Raw genomic sequence first — 24,875 nt, forward strand, 5'->3', positions numbered from 1 at the left:
AATGTCTTCAGTTATTGAGATACCTCAGTCACGATGAAAGCAGTGGAATTATCAGCTGGCCTCCAGGCTAAAATGGACTGAAGCTGTGCACCCATGATTTGGCAACAGATGCTCCAACTCTGTAATCAGTGAAACTGGCTACTGAGAACAGGGTATAAGTGGCACATATATACTGGGAAAAACAAGCCTTATATCACAGTGGCTATGCTGAATGTGGGGCAAAATGTATCTCTTTAGTGGTTACACCTGCAGCACACTTTCTGTATTAGGACTGCACACACCTTATGTGAAAAAAAAGAAAAAGAGAAGACAGGTCTGTTTGAACTTTTGGCACATGCACACCTCTTATGAGTTGCTCTCATGCCTGATGGATCCACGGATGGTCGGCATATGCAGAGCATTCAGTGTAGCAACGGGGTCCAGACTACAGAATATTTATCATGACTGCATTTGAGAAAAAAGATTGATTTGAGAGACAATGCAGAATATATGTTGGTCTCCAGGAAGATGATAGGTATTAACCTCTGGATGCAAGGTTTTAAACACACTATGACCTGCACAGTTGTGTGTATGGTCATGGCCGTTTACTCACCTAAAGATTTTTGTGCATAAAGACACACAATTGTTGTGGAACTCCTGTGTATTAAGTTTTTTCAGTGCTTGTTACTGGGCTTGTTCTCCGATTGCAGCATCACTCACTCTCCTATCATCCACAATTTTATTTTGTTATGGATTTTCCTCTGCCAGCCTCAGCTCTGCACTCAAACTTGTACTTATTATGATAGCTATGAAAAAAGACAAAGAAATCTAAATGTAGGGACCCAGGACAGGGATGGAGACTTTTCGAGGATGGAGTTACGGGAGGCATAATAGCAAAGAAGTGATTTGTCGGCAATCATGGTCTATTTATCTCTGTCAGTCTTCATCTTGCCATTTTCTCTCTTTGCATTATACCTTTATATCATTAGTCCTTCAATCCTCTCTCCCTCCTGTCTTATCATCTATCTTCCTCTGTTGTCAACATGTCATTCCTCTACTTTATTCTCCCGCTGCCCATTTTCTCTCAGCCTATTCTCCCTTTTCTATCTCTCCACATGTCTTTTCTCTCAGCCGTCCCATTCTCTCTGCAGGTCTCCATCTCATGGTCTCCCCTTCCTTCTCTCAAATCAAGTCGTGAGTGTTCAGCCCTCCCCTCTCATTAAGGGAGTTCTGTAGCCCAGGAGGAAGTGCAGTAGAAATGGATCCCCCCCCCTCTCTCTCTTCGTTGTGGAGGCTGTTCAGGAGACAATTCTGAGCCCACATCCATCTCCATTAGTGGGACAGCACAGCGACCGGCACGACCCCCCCAGCCGCTGCCCCGTGTCACGTTTCACTGCCTGCTATTTTTCCAGGTGGAGAGAGAAAGCCGGGCAGAGGGACGGCAGGGTAGATGCTGGGAACGGGTCTAGAGAAGAAGGAAGAGAGGAATGATTTAGACCTGGAGTAAAGAAATCATCCGTCCTCCACTTCTTTTCATGCTCTGATACACTGACTTCCCCTGGGGGTAATGTCTGGGACATGACGCAGTGTCCACCAGTGCACCTCAGCGGGAGTACTGAAACTTTCTACCTTTTTAAAGAAAGTCTGCATGATGATCTCACAAGTGCTTTAGGCTTACATAGCTAGTACAGCACAGAAACAGCTGCTATTAGGCCAGGTCATGTTTGTGCGTGCTACAGCTAAATGGTGAGTTTAGCATTAATCCGACAGGATGACACTTAATTCTATCAAGGCTGTGATTAACAAAGGCTTTTCCACAGAGACATACAGGGTATTTAAGGGATTATTTTAAATAGTAACTTTCTCTTTTTGTTTTTTCTCTTTAAATTCCACAGTTATGCCACTAAATTATGGGTTTTTTTCTTTTGGGGCTGTTCACGGCAATTTAAAAAAATACTTTGGCTAATGTTAGATTTTAGTGTTAACCAGCAATGGTTGTGACTCATGATTTCTAGCACAGCACAGTCATAGACTTGCAGTAGTAACTTTCTGTGAATCCACATTCCATCCATCTGTTCTCTACCACCTATCCTTATCAGGCTAGAGTATCCCTGCTACCACAGGGCGAGAAGCAGGGTACACTGTGGACAGATGGCCAATCTGTTGCAAGAGTAACACAGAGAGACAGACAACCATTAACACATTAACACCTATGGCCGCGCACAGACTTAACCCACTAACTCTTTTGGACTGTTGGATGGAGCCAGAGAGAGGATGCAAACTCAACACAGAAAGGCCAGATGGTGGAGTGGAACTTGCTGTGAGGGAAAGCACATTCTATCCACGTTTTCGTGATTGATTTCATTTGCCACCAATCTTTTGGGAATTTTTAACGGAAAGATTTTATAACTTTTGACTGTAGTACCAAGAAATCCTAGACTGTGTATAAAAGACTGGTGTAGCCACTGTGATGTTACCTGTTTGTTAGTGAGTTCCTGTTGTTGGTAAACGTGAAACATTTTACTTTTTCTGCAATGGCAGAATCAAGTGAAATTGTTAAATTAAATCTGACAAAACAAATGACACTCCCATTATTCTCAGCAGTACTGCAGTTGAACCTGGTCCCAATCTTCAAAGCAACTATTCCAAAGACAAACAAGACTGCAAATTTACTGTTTATTGCAGTAATTCTGGTGTGGTCTCAAACCCCCATTTCCCCTCGTGTGACTGTAGCATTATCGTGCCTGGAATCAGAATTTAGGTCAAAGTAACCTGGGCATAAGGAAGCATAAACAGCATGGTCATACACATGCATCAAGTGTCTGTAGTAAAGAGTCTTTTGTGACCACTTTCAGGTGTGCATTTGCAATTTGTGCCATGAAGCAGAAACACTGCCGGCTCTGTCTGTGGGGATCTTCGTGTTGTGGATCATCACTTGTCATGAGAGCTACCACCAAGAGATCAAACAGAAGTCTTCAGTGAAAGAGCCATTAGTCTCCAAGGCTGACCAAAGCACCTGCTGTCAGGAGCGTGGCCAGGAAAACGTCTTTTTTTCCCCCTTCCTAACAGTCACAGGGTTACACATTGTAAATCTGCTCACTGGGGTCAGACTGTCAACGTGGAGTTGTAATGTGCTGAGGTGTGTGAAGAAGACCTTTCTGCTGCATAAATGACCCAAACTTTTGCTTTGTCAGTGTTGCCTAAATTACAATGCACTGAGGTTTTAGACCACACCATGCAATAGCTGACCACACACACTATTTAATTTTTGTCTGTTCAACTTCTCTCTCTTTACCAAAATGAAATTCGAATAGCATTCTACGGTGGCCCTGAGAGGCCAAACGGACTGCAACTTAAGAAAACACCAGCAATAAGAAAAACGCTGCAAAAGCAAACAAAAATAGAAAAAACGAAAACAGAAATAGGAAAAAACTGATTTCCAAAAGCACAAGGGAAGTGTTTCTAGGGAGACAATAACCTGACGGACCAGTTGCAATAACTTAATCGCACTAGGAGACCCTTAAAAGAAGTGAAGGGTCTATCGGTTTTGTGAATAAAGAAAAGATGAGAGTTAAGTGTGTTAGCCTAACTATTTGCCTAAAAATCCGTCATCAGTATTATATGAATAATGAGATTAAAACACACTTACCTAGCATGTTTTGGTTCCTCCAACTGGTCCGTCGGGTTATTGTCTCCCCAGAAACACTTCCCTTGCACTTTTGGAAATCGTTTTTTTCCTATTTCCGTTTTTAACTATTTCCGTTGTGTTTTGTGTGCTTTTGCAGTGTTTTTCTTATTGCTGGTGTTTTCTTAAGTTGCAGTCCGTTTGGCCTCTCAGGGCCACTGTAGGGCATTACCACTGGAAGAAATCCAGTACATATCAGAGCAGCACATGCGGTCAGAATGTGACTTTTGTAGAACCATCTAAAAATAATAGCAGCTGTGCTGGAAGCAGTGCAGCTCACAGAAATGACCTTGAAGGCAAGATCAACCAAACTTAAAGGTACGATTTCTGTTTTTCATGGACAGGGTTATGGAATTGGATGATAACACCATCTTCAAGAATGACCATTCAGAACATCTACAGACACTGGACTTTGGATAGTCCATTTGACACTGTGCTTGATTAAGTTGGATAGATAAAGTTTAAATTCTCTGTTTTTAGATTTGTCTGACAGGGCTTCAACTCTCAAGTGCACAACTCTTTCATATCAAACCTCTAGGAACTATTATATCTAAATATGCAGTTTGCTCTATACGTATTCTAAGTAGTGTCATGGCTCTGAATCCTCAATACATGTAGAATATATAAGGGAAATAAATACTGTCCTCTTTATTTTTTCTCATTACAGAGCTTAACAAATTTATTAGACCAACACCCAATTGACCTGCCCTAAATTAACACGATAATAAAAACATTAATACCCCAGTACATGCAAGCTCTGTAATTGATATTTTAATGCCAAAATATAAAATTTAATGTTTTTTAAAGGCAGAAAAAAAATACTAAATAACATTCATATTTTTAACTTACAGCACTCCTTTAGTTGTAATTCTGTTATACTTCTGGTCAAAATCAATGATGCATTAAAATAGCATCACTGTTTACTGCTTTCCTGATACAGGATGCTTTAGAAGCTAAGAGCTTTGATGAAAATGTTGTGACAGAGGCAGTGAGAGGAGTATTGGGTTGACTTGGGATGGAGAATAAAGGGATGCATGATAATCAAATACTGTCTTTGTTTTTGTTGCAGACACAGGGCAACATTTCTCAAAAGTCTTCAGCTGTTTCAAAACTAGTTTAACCAATGAAACACAGGACATTAATGTGGGAACCCCTGTGCTCATTAAGTCCTCTTTAAAATGTCATTTAGCTTGTGGGAATTTCACTAAAAATATTCAGGAGTACTATGAATATATCCAGGCTTCAAACATGGAGATGATGGAGGAGTTTGTGTCAGAAGTAAATGAGGTACTTTTGGCTTTGCTGCCACCTGGCCCAGACCAGAACAGCTGCATTTACACACTCACACCCAGGCCTCCCCATTCCATCTTCCTAAATTCATGTCTGTCATTTTGCCCCATCAGGATATGCCGGGTCAGGGAAAACCTCAAGGGCAAAGTTCAGGAAACAATTAAGGAAAATAACTGCACGCCAGTTGAGTAAATTCCCATTCCATTTTGAATTTGTGTCTGTTTCTCACAAAGTCTCACTCGTTAAATCATTAACCCCGTGACTGGAGACCAATAAAGTAACACAATTGTATGTTAAAAATTTAGAACTGCTTTGCAAGTGACTATTACAGGACCTATTACGGAGAGTGAAATGAGAGAATAGCTCCCCGTAAATCAATCAGCGGTGGCATACTGGGTTTGTGGTCTGACCCTGAAGTGGATTTCACCTTTAGACATTATCTTCCCACTCTGGCCAGGCAAAATGCTTCCCCAGCACTTTATTATTGGAACATGTCAGTAGCACTTAAATAAGATATATATCATGGATCTCTTATAACTTAACCACTACACTGAAAAAAAGGGACTGGCCATCTCTTGGATTTATGTAAGCATCTTGCATGTATTTAACACAATTGCCTCATGTTTTAAAGTTAAATGTAACTATATAGTGTAAAAACTACATGATATGCAGAAAGGGTGTATTAAATTGTTCATATCATGTTCAGGTGAAGTAAGTCAATAAGATAGCAACGTTAAATCTCGTGAAACCACGCGTGATTTCATCTCGCGGGCTTTGGATCGTGGTTTAAAAAAGGCATCCATCTCAGTCAAGTCGAGCAGCCAACTCTACGTTTTTTGGTATGTCTTGATTTTTTGAATTAATATTTACCATATTTCAGCCAAATGTAGTTAAACGTCTAAAGTGCCGCCATGTAACATGCTAAAAAAGAGCCGTTAGCTTATTTGCTGTTTTATCTGTTGTCAAAGAATTGGCGCTTTTTCATTTGAATTTGTCTTTGGCACAAGAGCCGTAATATCACATTAAACCTAATTACGAGGCACTCATAACATAATTTGGTTTTCTGTGTGAATAGATTTGTCAACTGACTCTTCAGTTACATTGTGTATTTACTGCACCGTGGTGTTAGTGAGATTTTGGACATTGAACAGCTTTAGCTAATATCATCAGCGGTATTATGCTAGCTTACATCCCTACCCCTCCTGCCCTCACCTGCTGTCTTTTTGTTTTTGTTTTTGTTTTTGTTGATGCACATTGAGAGACCACATCTATTCTGCATTTCACCAGGAGTCAGCTGATGGATTGTGGGTTCAAGGTGTTATGGTAAGAAAGTATATTCTATTTTCGCTTAAGGTTTCTGTAACTTAATTATAATAGGTTTTTTATAATTATTAGGTGCATGCATACTCAAATAGACCACCCTATTAATACAACTGAGAAATCCAAAATCTGCCATAGGTTTAACTTATACCTGTATGTATTGTCAGAAAGGTGATTACTGGACTCACATTAATGCACACTTGAACTAAAATGAGGTTGTAACTTGTGGGTTCTTGGGTTGCAAATCAGAAATAAACATCTTTGGATTTTTTTAATCCCATAAGATCTGGAAACACAGTTTTTATTCAACAAAACATTACTGATTATTAACCAAGCACAGTGCCTGCTGTTATTTCAAAATAATTTTATGTCATTTCAGATGAAATGCAGCATTCCAGTGCATCCCAACCATGCCTTTACAGTCAAGGTTTCTGACGGAGCTGAGTTTCTCTCTGACAGTCTGCTGAAAGTGTTTGCAAAGTGATCGGGGGAACAGGGCACAAAGCTAAAGGATGTAGCTGCCATGATGACAGTAAGAACTTTAAAATTCTTTAACTACAAAGTGTATATGTATTGCATTAGGTCAGTAAAAGATTTTTATGCTGCATCCATTGAAACAGTCAACTATTACCTGTGAGTACTGATTCCACCGAAAGGATGCCATAATTTTCGTCATGCATTTACTGGCCCACTGAGAAAAATTGATCTTTTTAAAAAAATAAATGTTCTGGAAACTATATATCCATAAAGTTGATGTCAAACAGGAACTTTTGATATTGCTTTGTAGATGCTGGTGTTGCATGTTGACTGGTTTAAGTTTTGGTCTGGGATCATTTTCTTCTGTGCTACTGAAAAGTTCACAAATCTCTGTTTTCTTTGTTATAATACTCAAGGATGACATTAATGCTCAAAGGGAGTCTCATCAAAGTGCTCCGCATCTGTGTGAAAGACAATTGCAACATCTTGGTGCAGGAGTTCATGGTGAGTGTTTTATGAGTAGATTGTGGCTTTGCAACATTTAAAAATGCATTTAGTTATCCACTTGATCCTCATTGGACTGGTTAGGACCAGTAGTCCTCTTTAATAATTTGAAGTTCACATGAGGCCTGGTAGTGAACTCAGCCGCCGGCCCTTGAGGCCCCACCCCTGTATTAGGGGTCACATCAGTGTGAAAAAACTTTAAATTTGTCATTCTAGTGAACAAAGGAAAATCCCACCAATATTTACATTAGCTTTTGTTTGAAAAAAAAAAAAAGACCAACAGCTAACCAAATTGTGGGGCTGAAAGTCTAAATTCTAACATCTTCTGAGTGACATAACCTGGATTTCTGATGGGCCGGTGTCTTTCTAACAAAAACTAATGTAAAGCATTTGAAATTATTATGTTTTTCACCCTCTCTTAGAAACTCTGTTAGACCATGAATGGCAGCATGGCAGGCCACTCTTTGGCTATAGCTATTTACTATGTTGCTTGCATTGGTTTAAATTACTCTAACATTAGAACTGGTAGATTCAAAAGAGATGAGTTTAAAAAGGAATCTTAAAGAAATGTTTTGTGTTTAACCAGGACTTGACTGAGGCCACTGCACAGATTGAGAAAACCACAATGAACATCTGTCTCCAGAGGATGCACCAGGCAATGACTTTTCTGACGTTGGCATCATCATCGAGGGTATAGTAGTTCTTCAAGATCTGGATAACGTGACCTTTGCAGTAGCCATGCTGTTTGGACCTTTTTTATTCCTTCAATATGAGTTACCCATCACAACTCTGCTACACTTTTGAGGTGATTCAAAGGGTGGTAATGGAGTTGGAAGCAACTCAGCTCTCAAGAAAAGCTCACAACTAAGATAAAACTGCTCCTGCAACGAAGCTCACTGTTATGCATGTGAGGTGACCAGCTCTAGGTGAGAGGACATTTAAATCTCACACTTGTTCTGCTGCATTTTGAAGCTCAATTCCAGAAACGGATCGCAGGGTTCATTTTTATATACTCTGCAACTGCCATGAGGACGAGCCGTTTTTTTGTTGTTGTTGTTGTTGTTTGTTTTTCCTTTTGCTCTGTACAAGTTCTCTGTCTGTTTGGCAGCATTTTTAAATTTCTCTTTGTATTTTTTCTTTCTTTTACTAGTGAAGAGATGTAGCATGAACAGTTATACAGTCTAAATATCCCATATGGGCCGTGTGAAATGGTATTTTCAGTTTCATTCAGTTGAAGTAAGGAACGTTGAATATTTCTAAGTGTGCTGTTTTGAACCAAGATGTCACAGTGCCGTAATTTTTGACAGTCACTGTATCAATGTTATTTTTGCGTCTCTTGAATAAAGGTTTTGACCTGCAAGTGCTAATTTCTTTAGTTATTGGGGTAAAATGGGTAGTGTTAATAGGAAGGTGTTTGCCAATTCAGTAACCTAATTTAATGTTAATGGAAACTAACATTACCTCAAATTGTTTAGTTATAATTGTTGTTTAACTGAATCTTGACATTAGAGGCCTTAAATAGAATGTTTTGTATTGTTCTTTCCCAACATTTTTCAAAAGAAAGAGTCTAATTTCTTTGCTGTGATTGATTCCAGAGAACACGGAAGAACTGACATTATTTAACTGTTGGTTTATATAGATTCAGTAGTGGAGTAATGTCAGTTTAATTCTTTACCTACTGTCAATGCAGTGAAATTAGACATTTTGTTTTGAAAGGTTACTGGTGGATGCCAGCAACCATCTTGGAAGAGAACAATATAATCTGTTATAAGGCCTCCATTTGAAAATTGTGTATTTGATACTAGAATATAATAGCAAAATGTAATTTGAAGATAACATGTAGTATTTAAGTGACCAAGTAGTATTGGGTAAAAGTTATTGAATGGTGTTGGGATAAAGTGAGAAAATTGTGAAGGATTAAAATATTTCAAGAGCTCAAATTACTTCATCAAAACATGTTTAAGTCACATTTTATCAACACAAATTGCACAGGTTTATTGAACATGAATAAATTGTGTTAATTTAACTCAATTGTTTAAGTTGCTGCCAAAGCAAAACATCTGTGTGCAACAAATGTCCACCATTGAATTAAGTAAATCCAACAACATATTTTTTTCAGTGTATCTGTGTGCAGGATTGCAGTGTAACACTGGAGCTTGACTCCTATAGAAATGCAGTTTGGAGTCCAAATACATATGAAAACGTTTTTTATTTAATAGCTTTTGAGCATCATGTGTGTCTTTGGGCCAGTGTTTTTTAACTTGGAGACTCCACTGGATGATATGGTAATTTACCATGAAACTTTGTACAGACACTCACAGTTCACAGACAAAACACAGATAAAACACACTGCTGTAACTATCCATGAACTGTGAACTCTAATAACACTTGGGTGATCATTTTACTTTTTCTTCTGATGCCATCACCGGGTCAAAATTTCAGTTTACCCAAATTCTTTAATTTATACCCAAATGTTAACCAGTGCCATTCCCATCACTCTCATCTTTAAGTATCAGCAACTCAAGATGCTGAAAATGTAAACATTACCCATCAAACACCAGAACATTACTGTTATCATCGTGATCATGTTAATGCAATTTAGCTCAAAGTACATCATGCCTAAAAGGATGTACATACAGGAAGAGGCTGGCACCAATGCAGTGAGCGGAGACCATGTAGTGTAAATTCAATTTAGCTTAAGCTTACCTAACCATAAGCTACATCTTTCTCTTTGTCTTGCTACTTCAAGAAACGGTGTGCAAGAAGTCACAGCTTTAAATTATGAATCTCAACTTTAACCTATTTTAGGCTCATTTTTACTTTCAAAGACATGATGGTAGCACCCTCTTGTTAACACATGTAGATTATTTTTTATATAGCAACAACTAAGGCAAAATGCAAAAGTGGTGGGTAAACAGCTAAAGAAACCCCATGATTCAAAAGTTTGCAGAACCTCCTTTTGCAGCAATAAGTCGAGGAAATTATTCTCAGTATGAGTTTATCCATCTCTCTCATGTTTATGGAGAAGTTTTAGTCCACTTTTCTTTACAACACTGATTCAGTTTATTTACTTTTGACTCCAGAATTGACTTCAAATTGTTTGGACGTGGCCTTATAACCCTTCCCAGATTGATGAGGAAGACAATACTGAATTGTTTCTTCGTTAGCAGTGTGTTAACACACACCTGAATACAGAGGTATTCACACTTGCTGATAATCAACTAATCAAGTGTATGTGATTATTAGTACCTAGCTGCTACGTATCCTTTTAATTCCTAGTAGCACTTAGTCTTCCCTCCACAGCTTCAGCATTTGGGCTTGGTTTTTGTTAGATAAATAATACCACGGTGTAATATGTCATATGCCGTTGTATTTACTTGGTAATTAACAGAAGATTAAAAAAAAATCCTGATATGTAAAACCTAGAAGAGGGTGTAGTTTCTTTTCTCCACTGCAGTTTTCATTAGTGACAACGTGTCTGAAGCACATTGTGTCCATGCTGTGAAAAACCTCTTGACCAGATTCTCCTGATATTTTTCAGATTTCATGAGTGAAAACAATCATTTTTTACTGGATGTTGATTTCTGATCTTTAATCTTTTCTTTATGGTCTTGGAAAGAAACCATGTGGAAGTATTTCATTCAGAATAACTGCTGTGGTTGGTTTTGTGTAGCCTGGCCTGCAGCTATCCAGACTGCGTGTGGTTGTGAGTCATAATAAGTTACATCATATTTACATCATTTTGGGCGTCACAAGAAACATTTTTTAGAAACCATTTATCAAGAGCACAAATATACTGATGTGCTTATTTGCTGTGACACATGAACACATTAATAGGGGTTATTTTATAAATGGCAGGATCCATGAATTTAGTCTGGTTTTTAAACAGTATTTAATCATGTGCAGCTATTTGACAGTTCAGCCATTGGTCTTTTTTTTAGGCAATAAAAAGGTTGGCTGAGTGGAGAAAGCCTGAGGTGTATGGCTTGAATAACAAAAAAACATATAGGAAAGTGAGGAGGTTATTGTAATGTGTAATGTGAAAAGAGGGATACAGGGAAATGAAATAATGGAAAAAACAGGGACAGGAAAGAAAACCACGCCAATGAATACAGATTTAATGTTCAGAGCTGTGAATTATGACAAATGGACATATACATTACAGACGCACATGCATGCACGCGCACACACACACACACACATGCACACACGAGTTTATTTTGTCTCTGTGCCGAGGATTTCCAGCACATTAGCAACCAGCCATGTATGCCGTTTGAAGGAAGACGACTTGAGAACACAAGGCCTTTGATCACTGCCAGTGAAACAGAAAGCATGATGGGGCTGAAATGCAAGGCTACCACACACCTAACACACACAAGCAGAGAAACACAAACGCCTCTATCAGCCTTGCTGCTGTTCTTGCATGCAGTGGTTGAATCATATTAGGACGTAAAAACAAAATGCACACCCAGATCCGCGTGCACAAAAACGGATTAAGTAATTAAAACTTTCGTTACTCAATATTATTTCATAGTATTGAGCTGCTGTGGAAGATCACATTCTAGATGTAAAGGATTGGAGGAAGGTAGAGGAAGAGGATCAGGTTTTGTATTATTGCTATTCAATATCTTCCACCCAGCTAATCACATTAGTCTCTTTTTGGTGCCCTGCTGTCAATGCACGTCCTTGGATTGCTCTCAGTCAACGAATCCCTTTTTGCTAACACATCTATCCTTCGCTTTGCTCCTAGCACTTCTTTTCAGATTTTCTTTTTCAGATTTCTCGACCGCTTCTGTCTCATTTCATATGACGTCAACTTTCTCCCAGATGCTTAAGAAATCAGAAGACCATCGGTGGCCTTTATGATCCCAGGTTGCACATAAAGGCACACAAAAAGGACATCATCCTCCCTTATTCATAGACATCAATTTGTGCACCATGATAATAACATTTCTGTTCGATTCAGAAGAAACGGCAGTCTTACGTACGGCGGTGCTCGATGCAATCTCAAGGTGCAGAGCAGGTTTAATAATGCCATCAATATTCCATCCCCATCACCTTGAGTGAAACAGCTCATCCATTTGGAGGATAATAGTGGTTAGCTGAAGCGTCACCATGAAGCAATTGAGAAAAGCAGCCAGATAAGAACTACTACTCCTTTTACAGTGGATCAGAGAAAGATCTTATCTGAGACAATCTTTCACTTCCTACGAGGGAAGTGAAAGATTGAGAGAGTGACAAGTGCTAATACGAGCCATTCAAAAGTGTTTAAGAAAACTAGACTTTCATGTCATTTTCAGGACTAGCAAAATGATCAAAGCAGCATCTCATAAACAATAAAACATGACAATTACATTTTAAGTACCCATGTGGAGTAATAAAAGGCAGGAGATGAGTATAATAAAATAGCATTACCCCTCTTATCCATGGCTAAATTCATCTCACTCTTCTTTTTCTCGCAGTCAAGTTTTACAGTGGTTAAAGCCCTAAACACAAAATCGTCATTCTAGATATTACAGTGAATTATTGGTGAAGAAGGGCAAATATTCAGTATGCAACCTAGTTTCCAGAAAAACACGAATGCAGGCTAAAAATTTAATGAAAGAAAATGATTGTATTTGTGATTTTTTTAAAGTCTATCTTTATTGTAAGACAGTAAAGATATTAAATGTTAAAAATGAAATAAATGTTTTGAATTATGTAAGCTTAGTTTGAATATTTATGCCACATTTATTAATGCAGGGCAGATTTAAAAAGACAGCAAGAGATGGTTTTTAATTAAAAGAGACAAAACAACTGGGTGACTATACATTTAGGTTAATTAGTAATGCCACTGGGTATGAAAAGAGTATGGCTATAGGTACATAGCTCCTAACTATACATCCTTCCATACATTTAATTTCACTTTTTCAAGTCAGGGTCACAGTTGGGCTGAAGCCTATCCCAGCTGTCATGAGGCAAGAGGCACTGTACACCCAGAAGAGCTTTCTAGTCTGTCACAGGTCCCAACTGGTCAGCAGATTAAAACCCAGGACCCTCTGTGAGGCAAACACTGCACCACTGTACTGCTAGGGCTCGAAGATTAAAAAATTCATACTAAATGAGAGGAAATGACGCGTTAAGATGGCCGTCTTTGCACGGATGTGTTCGTTTTCTGAGCCTGTGATCCTGCGCTCGCAGCGTCTGGTTCCTGTTACACTGGGACCATTTGTACTTAGGGGTCACATGTTTTACAACTTTGTACTTTCATGCTACTGCCTCCCCGATGACAGCAGGGGATCTGCAGGTGAATCTGAATGTGAACACAACCCGACCACCAGCCATGTCAAGACAGAGGGCACAGACAGGCCACGTTTTATACGACCGCCCGGGAACGTCGCACCTGCTCAATAACACTATTCTCCGTACAGTTCGTCTCGGTGAGGTTTATCAAGTATGAAACGACTGGTATTTGGTGGCCGAGTGTGTGTTGGGTCACTGTAAATATGGTGAACCATCTCAGAAGCAATATGACACTCACTCAGATGTTTTACTACACCTCTGCGGCATCCTCCGGCTGCCTGGAAATCCATCCACTCTGTCACGAAATAGAGGCTTTCTGGCAAGATATGGTCATCCAGCACATGTGAATCAGACTTATAAGAATGAGGGCACCATTGGGGCACTTTTTCTGGGAAATGTTAAAAATAGCAACATCCAGCCAAAAAGTTGTAGTCACTCATTCTAACTAATTAATGCTGATGATTTATTGAACAGTGCTTATCCAGTAACCACCGGATTTCCTTCTGTTTTGGTTCAGGCAATACATTTCCCTTGTTTTGCTCACGTCAGAACACCATCTTATCACACGCAGAAAAAGGGTTAACCTCTGGAGACCTGGGGTGCAGTTGTATTTGGGGTAAATACACCATGCAATCTTTTCCACATTAGTATTCTGGTTTAAAAAGAAAAACTTCTAATAAAGCAATTCTTTAGAAAACACATAAACATTGATCTATACTGTTTCTCATTAGAAGAGATTTTTTAATGAGGCAGACCAGGCCTGCAACACCAGTTTTATTGTATAAAGTTAGAAAAAAGGACACGGTCTTAATGTCCACACATGCAATGGATGAGGAAGACTTTTGTGTTTTTTATTATCAATTTATGACACAGGACAAAAACAGCAGGGTTACACTGTAATGCTAAAATAGATTAAAAAAATAAAAATAAAAGACATAACCCGGCCCTCACCATGCACCTTCCAAATCTCTCATTAGGGGATCTGACCATTTCTGCAACCTTCTGTATACTACAATCTGACATTTACACCCACTTCATGGTGTGATTGTACAGCTGTGTGGAAGTGAGGGAAAAGCAAGGTTTTGACCTTCTCTCGCTACCTTTCTAACTTGTCATGTGGCTGTTTCTATAATCAGACCTGTGCACAATATAAATTCTTTCTTAGAGGTATTATCTGAAAATATGCTATGAGATATGTTGTCCCATGGCTTACAATACAGAAACCTCTCTAATATGAAAAGCTTTATGTGTTGTTGCTTTTCAGGTTTTCTGTTATCCACAGTTTATGTTTTGTTTGGTTGCATTTAGGCACAAAGCTACTTGGGTGATCATAAAAAGGTTGGCTTGGGCTAAATCCATCCGTTTCATTGTTTGCCCTATTCTGCCCCATTCACAGGTGACAAAACAAGCTCACATTTCACATGTAACTCTTCACATGATCTGCAGGTCGCAAATCCAGCATGTACAAATTACACATAGTGCCATTTTGGCTGTAGATCAAAAGTTAAGGGATCAACAGTTCATCCTGAAGGGTGAACTGTCGAGTCAATGCCTGTATGAAACTTTATGCCAGTCCATTTATACCAACTCTTGCATGGCTAATTAGTTGGATGCACAACTACATTCATATGCATAAGTCATTATGAGAACAAAAGATTAGCTCAGATTTGCAGCTGATACTTGTTCAGAGTGTTTTGTAATTTGTCTTTGTGCAATTTAACAGTTAATCATCAACAAGTTAATCAGGAGCTACTTTGTTAATGAGCCTTTACGTCCTGCTTTATTTTTATGTGTTCCTTGGAAACTGTTCAGGAATTTGTCTAATTTATTGTAAACTTGTTTGCTGCTAAATCAAGTTCAGCTTTCTTTTCATTTCTGCCTCCAACTTGGCATCCTGTGTGAGTCGCTGGCGGCAGGTCATCTTTCCTGTTCCTTCACTATGGAATGTATATGGCTGAAAACACGGCTTTGAACGTCCAAGCACGACAGATGAGCAGGAAACTCTAAGATGAAAAGTCTTGAATTTTGACTCTCTGCTTTGATTTTGGGCAACACTGGTGTGTTTCCAATGAATTGGCCTTGAGATGAGAAAGAAAAATCTGGCTTTGTAAAAATGCACTGTAAACATGAGTCACTGAAGCACATTTCCCAGGGGGACAGTTTCTTTCACAAACATACACTCAGACAAAAAGGAAGCAACAGGAGAAAATAGGATTCATCGTGCTCTGTGGATAAAAATGCAGCTGAAGTCATTAATCACACACTCACTGTAATTAGAAGAGGAGAAAATGTATGCCTAAGTAAATCACTTAGCACTGCTCAGAGGGAAAAAGAATTGTTAAAAACATCCGCCATGTGTCTTAAAATGCATAAAACAGCCTGTAAATGAGTGCAAGATCTGGTACTGCTGTTGTTTTGTTTTTTTCAAAATACATACAGTCACAGCAAAAAAAAATTACACCCTCTGTCAGTTTGAAGGTTTTAAATATCAGGACATAATAAGTTTTTCAGGGCATTTGCTTATGCACAGGTCTCTTAAGGTTCTGGCACAGCATTTCAATCAGGTTGAGGTCTGGACTTTGACTGAGTCATTGCAAAAGGTTGATTCTTTTCTGTTTCAGCCATTCTGTTGGAGATTTGCTGCTGTGCTTTGGGTCACGGTTCTGTTGCATTACTTAAGCCAAGCTTTAGCTGTTGGACAGGTGGCCTCACATTTGGCTCTAGGATATTTTAGTATACAGAGGAGTTCGTGATCAATGTCTGCAATGTGCCCGAGTCCTGTGTCTGCAAAATAAGCCCAAATCAGCACCCCTCTATCCCCATGCTTGACAATTGGTATGAGCTGTTTGAGCTGATATGCTTTGTTTGGCTCTCACTAAATTTGGTGCCGAGTATTATGGCCAAAAATCTCCACTTTGGACTAAAGGACACTGTCCAAAAGTCTTGTGATTTGTTCAGAGAGACCCTTACAAACAAGACACCCGTGTTCAGTCTTTTTTTAATTGTACCGTGGTAAACTTTGACATCCTCACAAAGGCCCGTAGAGCCCAAGATGTAGCTCTTGGATGTTTGCAGTTTCTCTGAAGATTGACTCAGTCTGACCTTGGGGTGAATTTTTTGGGGCGTGCACTCCTGCAAAGATTGGCAGCTGTCTTGAACGTTTTCCACTTGTGAATAATCTTTCTTACTGCAGAATAATAGACTTTAAATTGGTTGGAAATTATGTTACAACCCTACAATCGTTAATGTCCCTCCACTTTGCCATTGTATTAAGAAACATCTGAATGCTCCAGACCAGCAAACTGTGAAAACGTCCACTTTTATAGAAGTGGTCTCACTTGCTCATTATCAGTTAATTAATTGTGTTTGATTATAAACAGCTGGCTGCTACTTACCCTAATAATTCCTATGGAAGGAGTGAGGGTGTTATGGTTGTTACTTGATGTGTAAAACCTCAGAAGCGACATGGGCATACTGCCTTTTTACTAAGCTACTGGGAAGAAGAACCCTTATATTTAAAACATTTATTTCTGCTTGTAACAGACCACAAATTCTGAGATGAAATATCCAGTTGAAATTTACAGTATCTGTTTTACATAAATATATTTGAAATATGGGAACACTTTTGTAAGAAAACCTCTCTATTTCATGAAATAATACCACAGCATGGTGCGTTAAACGCTAAAGGATCCGTTTTTATTCTTTGCTTTGAACCTTTGATATTAAGTTAACTAGGGAGAAAGAAATACACACACACACACACACACACACACACACACACACACACACACACACACACACACACACACACACACCATCTATATGACAGCCTAAAGACAGCCTGTCAGGAGGAAAGTGTATGCTCTCTTCCAGCTCTGGCTCAGCTCCAGTCCTCAACGTGTACTTTTTGTGGTTTTATATTTGCAAACGATTTGTGAAGGGTGAAAGCACCTCCTCCTCTGTGTTGAATCTCATCTATAATTCTTGTTTTTAGATCTGTAACCAGTCACAGGTGATGTACTATCCCCTACTTGGCAGCCAGTTAAAAACATGTGGCGTCCACTCTCCCGACTCCGTGTGGCTCCCCCGGCATGTTTCCCAATGCATGCTGAGACATAACTGTATACAGTGGGCCTCCAACTGTTACATCAGGCACAATGTGTCACCTCAACGGCAAACAGATAAGAAATCAGTGTGGTTAAACATCACACAGGGGTCATCCCGTCTTTAGACTCAACAGGAGAGGCTCTTGTCTCGACTAGACTTATCTTTGTCTAAACACCACAACATCTGTATTTTATATCCACACCAGTATCCAAGAAATCAAATCCATTCCCTCAGTTTACATCGTTCTTTCAGATCTTATGCCATGTTTTTGACAAAGCAGTATTAACCTTAACACTGCTTTCCCCACATTTCTGCAGTCAGGTTGTGAACAAAAGGCAAGTATTGAATATGTGAATATTTTTTATTCTATTCATGGAAGGCAAAAAAACCCCATTTCCATTATGTTCACATTTAAATAGAATAAGTTAAGCACATATCAATATCCGGCAGAGAGGTGGTACACAAGGTAGGCCAGTTAGCTCAGTTGGTTAGAGCGTGGTGCTAATAACGCCAAGGTTGTGGGTTCGATCCCCGTACGGGCCACAAGCTGTTTTGGGAGGGGAAAGCTCAAACCCCTGAGCAAGGTACCGTCCCTACACGCTGCTTCAGTGAATGAATGCAGAGAGTAAGTATATAGGAAAAAACAAGACTGAGTGAATCTGAGACCATTTCATCATTGGAGATCATTTCAAAAATAAAAGGGGATTGTTTAAGAATACATTTATAAATAAAGGTTAGCCACTGTGGCTACAAGTGTACAAAAATGGTGATTACACCCACAGATGTATTTTTCTATGATTGGGTGAAGACCAAACAGTAGCATCTAGGGCACAAAATTGCCAACAAATCTCATTTCTTGGAAAAGAAAGTCAATCCACATATACAGTCCCAATCAAAAGTTTAAGACCACTTGAAAAATGGCAAAAATCATATTTTGCATGGTTGGATCTTAACAAGGTTCTAAGTCGAGATTCAACATGCAACAAGAAGAAATGGGAGTGAGACAAAATATTTCTGTGAGCATGCAATTTATTGACAACAATGCTTAAACTGAAAGAGGCTGTTTTACAGCTGATCAAAAGTTTAGGACCACACCTCCAAAACCCCCCGTAAACCCCCCCAAAAGAGAAATCAAAGGTCCAAACATGAACTCAGTAATGAGTAGTTCCACCCTTATTGTTGATCACTTCAAAAATTTGTTGTGGCATGCTTGGCATGCCTTGAAGGGCATCTATTGTCTGGAACTGTTGCCCATTTTTGTAAACTTTCCTTGCCATCTTTCCCCAATGGTTCTCAATTGGATTTAGATCAGGGGAACATGCAGGATGGTCCAAAAGACTGATGCTATTCTCCTGGGAGAAGTCCCTTGTCCTGCGGACACTGTGCACAATAGCATTGGCTCTTTGAAAAACCCTGTCCACATAGACGAGGACCCTCAGTCATGAGCAGTGTTGGGCAAGTTACTTTGAAAAAAAAATCAGACAAAAAAACATAAAATCAGAGTAGAAAAAGTATTTTTTTTTTACTGTAACAACCACAAACATGTTTAATGAATCATATTTCATAACTTTAAATGCAAATATAACTTGTCAATTTTAAAATCCTATGCACAAGTTTGGCAAACAACAAAGTTATTTGCAGCCATTTACCTTTTACCTTGATTTTTTTAATAACCATTTCAAACTATTTACAGAACAATCAGTTGTTCTGCATTCAATAAGATGCCACACAAATTATTTGTGCCACTCCAAAAAAATAATTTCTGTCCACTATAAAGGAGAACATCACAGCCTGATACCTGCAGGTCTGACAGCAGGTGTATCACTCCTGTTTCTACCTGGAGACAGCAGTCGCCTCATTGTTCTGACACACAACACAAAACTATCCACAACTCTACACACTAACTACACAAGAAAACACATTAACTACACACCCCAAACATGCTAAACGTCACAAATCTCTCACATCTCAAAACTCGCTCTCTCTCTCTCTCTTTTTCTGCTGTCTCTCTCTCTCTCTCTCTCTCTCTCTGTCTCTCTGTATATATATATATATATATATATATATATATATATATATATATATATATATATATATATATATATATATATATATATATATATAAATAAAAAACACCCAGCACGCCCCTGCGGGCGGTTTATCCTTCAAGCTCGGGTCCTCTACCAGAGGCCTGGGAGCTTGAGGGTCCTGCGCAGTATCTTAGCTGTTCCCAGGACTGCGCTCTTCTGGACAGAGATCTCCGATGTTATTCCCGGGATCTGCTGGAGCCACTCGCCTAGCTTGGGAGTCACCGCACCTAGTGCTCCGATTACCACGGGGACCACCATTACCTTCACCCTCCACATCCTCTCGAGCTCTTCTCTGAGCCCTTGGTATTTCTCCAGCTTCTCGTGTTCCTTCTTCCTGATATTGCTGTCATTCGGAACCGCTACATCGATCACTACGGCCGTCTTCTTCTGTTTGTCTACCACCACTATGTCCGGTTGGTTAGCCACCACCATTTTGTCCGTCTGTATCTGGAAGTCCCACAGGATCTTAGCTCGGTCATTCTCCACCACCCTTGGGGGCATCTCCCATTTTGACCTCGGGACTTCCAGGTTATACTCGGCACAGATGTTCCTGTACACTATGCCGGCCACTTGGTTATGGCGTTCCATGTATGCCTTGCCTGCTAGCATCTTGCACCCTGCTGTTATGTGCTGGATTGTCTCTGGGGCATCTTTACACAGCCTGCACCTGGGGTCTTGCCTGGTGTGATAGACCCCAGCCTCTATGGATCTTGTACTCAGAGCTTGTTCTTGTGCTGCCATGATTAGTGCCTCTGTGCTGTCTTTCAGTCCAGCTTTGTCCAGCCACTGGTAGGATTTCTGGATATCAGCCACCTCCTCTATCTGCCGGTGGTACATACCGTGCAGGGGCCTGTTCTTCCATGATGGTTCCTCGTCTCCCTCCTCTTTCTTGGGTTTCTGCTGCCTGAGGTATTCACTGAGCGCTCGGTCAGTTGGGGCCATCTTCCCAATGTATTCTTGGATGTTCGTTGTCTCATCCTGGACTGTGGTGCTGACACTCACCAGTCCCCGGCCCCCTTCCTTCCGCTTAGCATACAGCCTCAGGGTGCTGGACTTGGGGTGAAACCCTCCATGCATGGTAAGGAGCTTTCTTGTCTTTATGTCAGTGGCTTCTATCTCCTCCTTTGGCCAGCCTATTACCCCAGCAGGGTACCTGATCACGGGCAGGGCGTACGTGTTGATGGCCCGGATCTTGTTCTTACCATTCAGCTGACTCCTCAGGACTTGCCTGACCCTCTGCAGGTACTTGGTGGTTGCAGCCTTTCTAGCGGCCTCTTCATGGTTCCCATTTGCCTGCGGGATCCCCAGGTACTTGTAACTGTCCTCTATGTCTGCAATGTTGCCTTCTGGTAGTTCATTCCCTCAGTTCTGACTACCTTCCCTCTCTTTGATACCATCCGACTACACTTCTCCAGTCCGAACGACATTCCAATGTCATTGCTGTATAGCCTGGTAGTGTGGATCAGTGAATCGATGTCTCGTTCACTCTTGGCATACAGCTTGATGTCATCCATGTACAGGAGGTGGCTGACAACTGCTCCGTTCCGTAGTCGGTATCCGTAGCCAGTCTTGTTAATGATCTCACTGAGGGGGTTCAGGCCTATGCAGAACAGCAGTGGGGACAGAGCATCTCCTTGGTAGATCCCGCACTTGATGGTGACTTGTGCTATGGGCTTGGAGTTGGCCTCTAGTGTTGTACGCCACATCCCCATTGAGTTCCTGATGAAGGCTCTTAGGGTCCCATTGATCTTGTACAATTCTAGGCATTCCAGTATCCAGCTGTGGGGCATTGAATCATAGGCCTTCTTGTAATCAATCCAGGCAGTGCACAGGTTGGTCAGTCTGGTCTTGCAGTCTCGGCTGACTGTTCTGTCTACCAGTAGCTGGTGTTTTGCGCCTCTGGTATTCTTGCCAATTCCTTTCTGTGTCCCACTCATGTATTGACCCATGTGCCTGTTCATCTTAGCCGATATGATGCCTGACAGGAGCTTCCATGTAGTACTGAGGCAGGTTATTGGTCGGTAGTTGGAGGGGACCGGTCCCTTCTTGGGGTCCTTGGGGATCAGGACCGTCCGACCTTCGGTTAGCCATTCCGGGTGTCTCTCGTTAACTAGCAGCTGGTTCATTTGTGCTGCCAGACGCTCGTGGAGTGCAGTCAGCTTCTTTAGCCAGTAGGCGTGAACCATGTCGGGCCCTGGTGCTGTCCAACTCTTCATACTGGAGACCCTTTCTTGGATATCTGCCACTGTGATGGTTACTGGACCCTGTTCAGGGAGGTCGCTGTGGTCTGCCCTCAGATCCACTAGCCACTGAGCATTGCCGTTATGGGTTGCGTCCTTCTCCCATATGCTCTTCCAGTATTGCTCTGTCTCCAGCCTTGGTGGTGCTGTTCTCTTATTATTGTTCCCTTGCCACTGAGAGTACACCTTTGCTGGTTCTGTGGAGAACAGCTGGTTTATTCTCCTGCCTTCTATCTCTCTGGTGTACCTCCTCAAGCGGCTGGCCAAGGCTGTGAGTCTTTGCTTGGCAGTTTCCAAGGCCTCAGGTATGGACAGCTTGCTGTATTTCTTATGCACCTTCTTTGTCGCACCTTTCTGCAACTCCGTTAGTTGGCTAACCTCCCTCCGTGCTACTTTGATCTTGCCCTCTAGCCTCCTTCTCCATGGAGGGTACTGCCCCTTGTGGCTGTTCAACTTGTAGCCAAGCATCTCACTGATCACTGCTGCCGTATTGTAGATCAGCTTGTTAGTGTCGGTAATCGTGGTTGTAGGTATTGTCCGTAGTGCTGCATTAACATCATCTAGCAGACCTTCTGAGGGTACTTCACGTAATCTTGGTAACCGGCTATGGGGTATCCAGGTTTCAAGCTTGGCCATTATCCTATTTTTCAGGTCAGTTCCTCTCGCACTCAACGATCCTTCTCCTATCGCACTTGGGGCTATGTACCCAATCTCGGGTGGGGGTGATGATATCTCCCCCCTGACCTGGCGTCCTGACTCCTCCTTGCCGTAGCATTTGTGTTGTACCTCGTCAATCTCTAGCTGTGAGAGCAGTCCCTTCTTTCGAATGTTGGAACACTGAGCTACTAGTTGTTTCGCCGTCATTGTGGATGTTGGGTATCGAAGAATCCATAGGTCCGTCATCCTATTCATGTAGCCCCTTCCGCCGGGGTTACTTGCGTAGTAGCATTCCAACAACGCCCTGTTTTCGTCTCTTGCCCACCGATGCCTTCTTGTATATATATATATATATATATATATATATATATATATATATATATATATATATATATATATATATATATATATATATATATATATATATATATATATATATATGTTAAAATTTCTAACTGTAGAGGAGGAAAAAAAAGTGGTCCTTCGAGACAACTGTATAATTAATCTTTTATGTAACTAATCTATTTAATAATCAAGCATCAAAATATTTACAGTTTTGTCTGAATGCTTAAACCCTAACTGTGATTCCTGTAGCACAATCTCTAAAACTATTCAGACTTATAGCGAAACCACTCACTGAGTTTGCAAAACTAAAAGCACAAAAACTGCTTTGCTCTCAGTTTGCAATTTTGTAACACACACTTTGCAAAACTGTAGGCACAATTCACTGCACAACACTCAATTACCAAATTTCCAACACACTCCTAGCAAAAGTATACACATGTATGGCTATCATTAACACTAATTTGCCAACTGTCTGGCACACTTTCACATGTGAAAACTTTTTTAGATAATTAGTTCACTTTGCAATCAGCCTAAGCACTATAATCCAGGTAAGCTGTGTGTGCGGAGTACAATGGAGGGAGCAGAAAGAGTGAGAAGTAGAGGAGGCCGAGGAAGAGGACGTGGAGGTGAAGAAGTAGGATGAAGAGGACGACAAGGACAAGGAGGAGCAAGAGGAAGACGAGGAGGGGGGAGAGGAAGATGAGGAGGGGGAGAGGAAGATGAGGAGGGGGGAGAGGAAGGGTAGGAAGAGTAAGAAATGGAATTGCTGATGACATCAGAGCTACAATAGTGGACCATGTAATCAACCGTGGGATGACCCTGAGGGTAGCTGGCCAACGGGTCCAGCCTAACTCGAGCCGCTACACTGTAGCAAGCACCATAAGGACATCTTGAAATGAGAATCGGTTAGTACAGTCACTTCGCACAAAGATTTGTAGCACTGCCATATGCCAATGAGAAACACACCAATACCATTGATGTAAAAATACTGAAATTGTTACTTTACAGAATTGCTAGATGACCAGATGCTGGGGCAGAGGAAGCATGTTCACTGCAGACCAAGTAACCCATATAGTCATTATGGCGATTGCAAATAATCCTATACTTGGAAATAAACACTTGTGTTTGTTTTGATGTACTTGAAGTTTGGATCCCTCTATGCTTATGGATCTATGACAGAAGTATGAGCTCAAACTGACATAGCCTACCTTGTGCACAGAGAAAGCAAAAGCCAGATGTGTTTTGTATTCATACCATCAGTGTGCAGTTGGCGCATTGTGTGCTTAGTAGATGATGGCTTGTGTGTACTGTTTGATACGGAAACACCATTTTTACAAAGGTGTGAAGAGTTAATCTGGCTGTGTTTGCTTTTGCAAGAGAACTACAATGTTTTGATGATTGGGTGACAGGTTTTCTTATTTGTGTGAAGAGTTTTGCAAAATTAGCCAATAGTTACAAAAAATGTGCTTAAGCAATCAGAAAAAACTGTAAGTCGTAGAACGGCCAAAAGTTATTCACAGTTAAGGGTGTGACTGTGACGGTTGGTGCTTTCAGTGAGAGTTGGGTACGGTTTTGTCTTGTTCAGCATTCAGTTATAGTAATGCTCAGCGAACTCCGCCGTTTTCTTTCACACAGGGATTCAGACAAGATGAAACCCTATGAAAATACGAGATGGAGAAAATGAGGTTCATCCTGTTCAGTAGTGGAAGTCATTAATCACTAACCCAATTAGGAGAGGAGCTAACTTAATAAATCACTTTGCACAGCTCGCAGTGAAAAGAATTGTCCAAAAAACCCAAACTTGGTTATGCGTTTGTGGCTTTTGTCAATGCTACGCAAACACCTGACTTTATTTGCACACACTGCACATCATAAAGCTTCTGCTCATTAACTCAAAGT

General features: G+C 40.6%; 1 long non-coding RNA gene across 4 annotated transcripts; it reads left to right on the plus strand.

The window, feature by feature from the left end:
* The first annotated feature begins 5,502 nt into the window (after positions 1-5,502).
* LOC147333023 (uncharacterized) lies at positions 5,503-9,371 on the plus strand. 4 transcript variants are annotated; one of them, XR_015128862.1, is made up of 6 exons: positions 5,503-5,539; positions 5,661-5,793; positions 6,214-6,277; positions 6,654-6,806; positions 7,168-7,255; positions 7,842-9,371. It is a non-coding gene; the product is annotated as an uncharacterized LOC147333023 (long non-coding RNA). The 4 variants fall into 4 exon arrangements; XR_015128863.1 differs by having other exon boundaries at positions 5,506-5,793; positions 6,242-6,277; XR_015128861.1 differs by having other exon boundaries at positions 5,506-5,793; positions 7,842-8,763.
* Positions 9,372-24,875: the final 15,504 nt, after the last annotated feature.

The sequence above is a fragment of the Aulonocara sp. 'chitande type north' Nkhata Bay genome, linkage group LG4 (assembly GCF_057382095.1).
Source record: "Aulonocara sp. 'chitande type north' Nkhata Bay isolate Kocher_YH1m ecotype deep benthic linkage group LG4, A_spYH_male_GT1.1, whole genome shotgun sequence".
NCBI classification, from domain to species: Eukaryota; Metazoa; Chordata; class Actinopteri; order Cichliformes; family Cichlidae; genus Aulonocara; species Aulonocara sp. 'chitande type north' Nkhata Bay.